General features: G+C 39.0%; 1 long non-coding RNA gene across 1 annotated transcript in view; it reads right to left on the bottom strand.

Annotated features, from left to right (window-relative positions):
- Positions 1 to 667: 667 nt before the first annotated feature.
- Positions 668 to 7,979, bottom strand: part of LOC129761957 (uncharacterized) — a 42,632-nt gene continuing 35,320 nt past the window's right edge. The window contains exons 2-4 of the long non-coding RNA XR_008740517.1: positions 1,478 to 1,615; positions 1,315 to 1,410; positions 668 to 1,246 (exon numbers count right to left, since the gene is read on the bottom strand). This is a non-coding gene — a long non-coding RNA (uncharacterized LOC129761957). The remainder of the gene's footprint in view (positions 1,247 to 1,314; positions 1,411 to 1,477; positions 1,616 to 7,979) is intronic.

Here is a 7,979-nt window from a genome sequence, read left to right as displayed (position 1 = left end):
GCCGAATGAAAGTTTGCCTCAGCGAGATCCACTGTTTATACTCTAGGCATGTATTCCCCTTCATTCTTCTTCTTTTCCTTTGTTCACGGAGACTTTAAATCCTACGATTTCCCCTCCGTTGGTCGTCGATAAGTTGCTCGTTATTGATATCTCTGTTCGGGAAAGCACTCAAATGGACAGAACAAATGTATGGGAAAATAGAAACACTTAAAGTTTTCATGAATTTTAACCATTTACAGACCAGGGGATTCTAGTGTATAGCATATTAAACAAATCTTACGGAATTTCCTATTCGTTTAGTATGTAAATCGCCAAAATCCGTTCGCGGCAAAAATAGTTATTAACGTTAACTTTATTGCATAAAAACGTGACCTGTTTTCTGATTCGCACCGCATACATCCCCGGCAAATGCAGCGATATCTCTTATGCTGAAAATCAATTTCAAGATAGAGTCTTTCCTGCTTGGCGTCCGATGCTAGAATGTGGCCAAGCCCCACCATCGCTCACTTTATATAGCCTTATAGTTAACGTTGTAGCGACCGCCTATAATTATCTATAATCTCTTTTTTGTCTCCCTCCTTTATCTTGTCCATACGTTTCGCCCGTACCCGTGGTTGCTTGTAATGAATAGCTGTTTGCTGCGGGAACGCAGACAAAATGTATGGGAAAGTAGGGAATTCTTTCTTCCAATTTTTCATCAATTTGAACTTTATATGAGCCGAAAAACCATAATGTGTAGCATATAAACAATTGCTGAGGATATTCCCTTTCAATGTGTGTATTTGGAACCAAAATCTATTCATTAATTGAGGAGGTATTAGCGTTCAACAACTGAACACTTTTTCACACCGAAATATTAAAATGGGCCCCTATATTGAAAGGTTAGACGTAGTCCTACGTCAATAACGTCATAATTTTCCTTCAAACTCTATCTCATTGCTGTTTACGCAGATCCTCATCCAGAAACGCGCTCAGCATATGCCGCAATTTATCGAGCACGTACTCCTGGGGCAGGAGTAGCTACTCGAGCGTGAATCGACGCACAGCTATTTACACGCGGATCTTGGGCAAAGATTGTCCGACTCAGATATATTGGGTGATTTCGTTCTGACAGAACCGGTTTTTCGGCGTCGGACAGAGAAACATCTCGATCACCGATCACAGATCGGACATTTAGGGCTTGAGATCCTCGAGCCGAGCCTCGGCCACCTCGTAGTCGATCGCGTCCCGAGTCAGGTCAAATTGTCTGAAAGAATATAAATAGAATATTAGGAGAGAGCTATTTTTGGTTTGCTCAAATTAACACAAACTAACCTCCTCATAAAGTATCGATAAACTCACTCAAAATATGCCCCTTGATGAACCAGTTGGAGATTTGTTTGACATCATCGAACTCGTTCAGTAGCGAATCTGTGAACAAGACAAAAACGGAAGTTAATTTAAGAACTCGTTCAATTTGTCGAAAGACACCACCCACCGTTGATAACACAGTCCACGGAAATATGCTCCATGATGATCTCGTGCGTCTGTAACCATTACCTTCGTGCAGAAACTTGTTTCACCGAATTTGTTCCGCAGCACAGATCGTTGCCGAAGAAGCATGGAGTTTCGTGTTCTGGTTTTGGGAAATAGTGATAATGGATTTTCAGGTGCAGTAAACACATGTTTTAAAAATAAAAGTATGAATAAAAATTAACTTCTTCTTATGAAATATGTTCTTTATGTAATAGAGTTACACGTTCTTTTGCAAGTGGGGAAAACCCCCTGAACAAGAATTGTGTTTGATACTGATTTCATATTACAATACAATACTTTTCAGCTGTTTGTCATTCGATACGATTGATCGCCTCAATATTGGGTTGGGGAAAAAGAAATGTCGTATATTGTCAATATATGGCAACACTTAAACATATCTTGTGTTGTACTAATCGCATCGGGTCATACTATACGGCTATTTATAGACGACAATCTGTGTTACAAGTGTCGTTTTGACGGTGTTGTGATTGTCCTTTTCAGTCTCAAGTTATAGCGTGTCAAAGATGGAGTCCACCAAGCAAGAAATTCGCCATATTTTACGTTTGTACTACCTGCGAGGTAAAACTGCAACAAAGGGGCCCAAAAAATGGTGTAGTTTATGGACCCGATACTGTTACGATTCGCACAGCACAGCGTTGGTTTGACCGATTTCGTTCTGGTATAGTGGCTGTCGAAGATACACCCCGTACTGGTAGGTCAATCGTCGTGGAAACCGATAAAATCGTTGAAATCATCCAAGTAGACCGGCATGTGAGCACTCGCTCGATTGACCAGGAACTGGGTATAGACCATAAAACCGTTTGGAACCATTTGCAGAAGATTGGATTCTAAAAAAATGTGGATGTATGGGTGCCACACGAGTTGACGCAAAAAAAAAATCTTTTAGACCGAATCAACACCTGCGATGCACTGCTGAAACGGAACGAACTCGACCCATTTTTGATGAAGATGGTGACTGGTGATGAAAAGTGGATCACGTGCGACAACCTAAAGCTCATGACAACTCTACACGAGCTGATGATTGCGCCGGCTAGTGACCATTCTATCCTGGATTCCTCGAGAAGACGCACCACGCTAGATATGGGGTACAGACTAGGGGGGCGTTGCTGATTAATGGTCAGCTGCATCCCAATAGGAAGTATCCCGTGTCGGGCACACGTACAGAGCATCGAAGACAGCAACATCACAATTACGAAAACACTTGTAATACTAACCTCGAGCCAACCGCGAGTAATCGGTTACATATTACTAACATAGTTATAAGGCAAACATTGTCGAAATATTGAACTCCCGGCCCCGTCAGGTTGACGCCATATGAGCCTTAATAAAAATATATATTTTGGATAAAAAAAAAAAAAAAAACCTAGAGCGAAAAAAAAATCGTGGTCGAAACGTGGTGAGCCGGACCGGATTGACGGCCAGGAAGGTTTTGCTGTGTGCTTGGTGGGATTGAAAGGGAATCATCCACCAGGACAACGCTCGGCCTCACACATCTTTGATGACCCGCCGGAAGCTACGGTACCTCGGATGGGATATCATATTGCACCGGTCCTGGCTCCAAGTGATTATCATCTCTTTCGGTCCATGCAAAACGCTCTTGGTGATACTAAGTTGGCCTCAAAAGAGACTGACTGTCTGAGTTTTTTGCCAATGAGATGGGGTGGTTTTATAAGAGGGGGGGGGGGGGTTTGTTTGGGTTGGTGAATGAATGATGAAAAAAAAATGAAATGTCGTAATGAAGTTTAGAAGGCAACAAGTTTGCGAACAAAACGGCGCATATTTGACTTAAATTGGATAATTTTAAGTATGTTAAATAAAGCGTCAAATTTCGATCAGAAATACGACATTTCTTTTCCCCCAACCCAATATAATAGAATTATCATAAGATATTTCATTAACCCCTTGCACTAAAAATATATATTTTGGAAAAAAAAACCCCTTGCCGTACGATTTAATTTCCAACAGCACGACTGAAACACGAGCACATCGAGTCATTAAGCTACTCTGATGAGCATGTGTATCCAACATGGGCACCGTATGAAGTGCAAATAAATGTTGTGAACTAGTTTTTTAATTTATTAAAAAAAAATCATTATTTTAAAAATTTTTATTATTTTAAAAATATATAAAAATTTATTAAATTAATAACAATTCATTATTTTAAGTTCATTAAAAATTTTAGAAAAAAAAATGGAAAAGTTATAATTTTTTAGTACACCTGAAGCTATGTAATCATTTTATATCGACAGACCACGAGTGAGGTTCGATGTTATGCATGTAGGGGATAATGTACTGTAGAGGTTTTTTTGCATTGAATCATGTATGATTTCATTAGGAGTAATCAATCACGCATTCTAAAATCATGAGAGCATAAGCACAGTTTGTAACAAGATAAATGTGTGGAAAATTTAGAAAAAACAGGAAGTGGGTTATATCTATGGTATAACCGCAAGGGTGACGTAGGACTATCGTTGATTTAGAGATCATTTGTTTGAAGTTGAATCTGAATTCATTCTGAATGAATGAATATTTGGGAAACTTCGAAAACGAGAGCGTTACGTTGTAGGCACAAGGTTTTATGCATCCAATATTGGATACGGAAATATCCTACTGATGGGGAAGAATAATCTTCAGAAGCTATCCTGTTAATTGCGATTGATTGAAAAATCACAAAACCAAATGTATTTGGTCACAGTGTTACATGGATAGAAAACATTAAAATAAACTCTTTCACATGAATGTATTTTTAAATTCCCAGAGGAACTGGCAGATTATATTCAGTAACGATTAGATATTTCCACATTTTCCTCGATACTGGAATTAGAGGGGAATGAACTCTCTGAGCTCGGAACTTTCGGCGACTGAGCAATAATCGATTGCGGGCGCATACAATATTGGATACGGAAATATCCTACTGATGGGGAAGAATAATCTTCAGAAGCTATTCTGTTAATTGCGCTTGATTGAAAAATCATAAAACCAAATGTATTTGGTCACAGTGTTACATGGATAGAAAACATTAAAATAAACTCTTTCACATGAATGTAATTTTAAATTCCCAGAGGAACTGGCAGATTATTTTCAGTAACGATTGGATATTTCCACATTTTCCTCGATACTGGAAGCTCATCAGTGGTTTATGCTAACTCGATAACCACCTGTTAATAGCACTTGATTGAAACATATTTGGTCACAGTGTTACATGGATAGAAAACATTCAAATAATCTCTTTTACATGAATGTATTTTTAAATTCCTAGAGGAACTGGCAGATTATTTTCCGGATCTTTCTCGATGCTGAATGGCATCCAAACGGAAAGAATTCCGCGCGTGTATGTGTGTGTGTGTGTGTGTGTGTGTGTGTGTGTGTAGCGGCTGCTTCGAGATCTTCCCGGGGAACCGTTTGTGGCATCACTTTCCTCCTGATGGATTCTCTTCTGGCCTAAGGTGCACAAACAGGCTCTTGGTGACACCGTTTATCCGCGCTTATGATAAATGAAGAGTTTCACCACAACAGCGACAACATGCTCCAATCGCTGTTCAATTAGAACTGAGTGGATTTCCGAGCGGCGCTCGCTTATATACCGATTGGTGATTTCAATAGCCTGTTTTGAAAGCAAATTTAAGACTATTGAAACAAGTTTTTGGATCAGAAAGTAACAAGTATAGAACGCGTAGGCATTTTATCTTTCGAATGAAGTGTTTATCATACAATTTCGTTCAGTTGTTTAAGAGCTATTAACACTCAAAATCTCGGTCTCCGGCGTAACGCTTTCGTTTTCGAAACTTTGATTTTACACCCCGGTATAGAAATGAAAGACGTAGTCCTACGTCAAAAAAATTTTAAATGATAATTGCTTTGTTTGTTGTTTTCGAGACAAATTTTGCTCGAAATCTAGTACACTGAAAATATGAACTCGAAAAAGATACATAATACTGAAATCAATTCGATTCGAGTTTGAATTATCTCGAAACGAGTTACTCGTTTCGAAATGCGCAATATTACCCCTGGTGTTTACTAGTAGTGTAGCCAGCGCAGATATTTTCGAACCATCGTTGCCGTTGTTGAATGTGGATCGACATCACAAACCGATCGTTTTGAGACTCGATGTTGCGCACATTTTTACTGAACAAAAAATTGAACGCTTTGATTTTCATCGATTTGATCTGACTGTACTCAATGAGAAAATTCAACAAGTCGATTGGGAGCAATTTCTTCGAATAGGATCAGAGGACGAAGCAGTTGCCCGTTTTTACGATGATATCTTCGGAATTATTCAAACAAGTGTACCGTTGTTAAGAAGCGTGAGAAAGTGTCACAAAACCCAGCCCTGGTGGAATGGGGAGCTTCGCAATCTTCGAAATCGACTTCGCAAAGCAAGGAAACGGGTTTTCAAATGCAGGAGTGAGCAACAAAAAACTGAAATGCGGGAAGCTGAGGCCCATTACAACTCTCTGAACGCAATATGTTTTCGCGACTACATTCATCGTATCCAAGATAAAGTGAAGGCGGACCCGAAATCTTTTTGGAACTATGTTAACGATCGAAAAACGACGAAAGTTACACTTCAAAACATGATTGAAAAATCACAAAACCAAATGTATTTGGTTGCAGTGTTATATAGATAGAAAACATTAGAATAAACTCTTTCGCATCAATGTATTTTTCAATTCCCAGGGAATGGGGCAGATTATTTTTCAGCAACGATTAGTTCTTTCCAGATTTTCCTCGATACTCGAAGCCCACCAGTGGTTAATGCTAATTCGATAACCACCTGTTAATAGCACTTGATTGAAAAATATTTGGTCGCGCTTTCATGATAAACGAAGAGCTTCAGCACAACAGCGACAACATGCTCCAATCGCTGTTCAATTATAACTGAGTGGATTTCCGAGCAGCGCTCGCTTATATACCGATTGGTGATTTCAATAGCCTGATTTGAAATCAATTTTAAAACTATTGAAACAAGTTTTTGGATCAAAAAGTAACAAGTATATAACGCGTAGACATTTTATCTTTCGAATGAAGTGTTTATCATACCATTTCGTTCAGTTGTTTAGGAGCTATTAACGCTCAAAATCTCGGTCTCCGGCGTAACGATTTCGTTTTCGAAACTTTGATTTTACACCCCGGTATAGAAATGAAAGACGTAGACGAATCTGGAGAATACGGTGGATGAGGCAGCAATTCGACCAATTTGTCCGTGGCGATGGTTGAATTTCCTTTTTTTTCCATTTTTCTAAAATCCGCAGAAAAGGCCGCTCCCACAAACGGTCAAAACTACGAGTCCTATTCGGCTGAAATTTTGACAGTAGCCGTTTACGAGAATGTACTACATGATAAGTAACCTCTCGTGCGATACTGACACCATCAGGCGGTGAGGCTAAGTACTTATCGGACCGCCCTCGTATGTATTAACTTAACATGTTTTCATATAAAAAAGATTTTGTTGCTCGAGACACTTATGAGATTATTCAAATAATATGAGACATTTATGCAAACAGTAGCTCTGATACTTATGAACAATCTTTTCCATCACACCAAAGTGTTACAATGGCTAAATTCCGCTGTTACGATTTTTGTCCCACATTCCTATGTCTTCAACACACTGTGCGTTATCTTGTGTGAGTGGCTACTTTGTTTGGTGCTGAGTACCGTTATCTATTACTCACAGGCAATGTTGGTGATTGACGAGAGAATCGACGAAAGCATCCAACTTTTTTCAGCATGTGAAAACAACTTCTTCAATCAATGTGTTCGTCTCGCATCATACGATACCACTCAGTGAGTGAGCGAATCCAAACATGTGGTAGACAAGTTCATTCTGTCTCGTAAGTAGAAAGAACAGCAGCTCTGTCGACCAATGATTCACTCTCCGTCGATCGGATTTGTGTGCGGATGAGACAGAGAAGGATCGCCAAGCGATAATTTTCCCGTGATTGTACTCATTTGAACAATTATCATACCGACAGCAAGCGTTTTAAGGGTCAATGCAGCAAATGTCTGTATATTGTGATGCATATCGTACAAATATTTATAAGCAGGGAACAAAGCGTCGATTTTTATTCGATCAGTTGTTTTTGAATGTTCCCTACTTATTCATTAAATTTATCAGGTGTAATACATATTTTAGATTAATGTGGGTTAATTGTATATGCGATAAAAAATGTTATGATTTGTAAATGCGTGTGGTACAGTAGTTTGCTTCCGAAGAATAGCAGCATAAATGACATTGGAAAACCGCCAGCAAGTAACTTTTAACGACCAAAAAAACAGGGTCACCGGTAACGTAAAGAAGAAAACATCGAATAAAAAAGTCTGGTGCATGAGAATATACACACAGATATGATATGAAATTGATAGCAAGCTTTTTAAGTTATCCGGATGGTCAATATTTACCAGTTTTCGCATGGAGTATAGCGTTTCACCAATCGATGGAAAAT

The sequence above is a fragment of the Toxorhynchites rutilus genome, chromosome 1, assembly GCF_029784135.1.
Source record: "Toxorhynchites rutilus septentrionalis strain SRP chromosome 1, ASM2978413v1, whole genome shotgun sequence".
NCBI lineage: Eukaryota > Metazoa > Arthropoda > Insecta > Diptera > Culicidae > Toxorhynchites > Toxorhynchites rutilus.
Note: the sequence above shows the minus strand (reverse complement) of the source record. Positions and strands in the feature narration are given on the sequence as shown.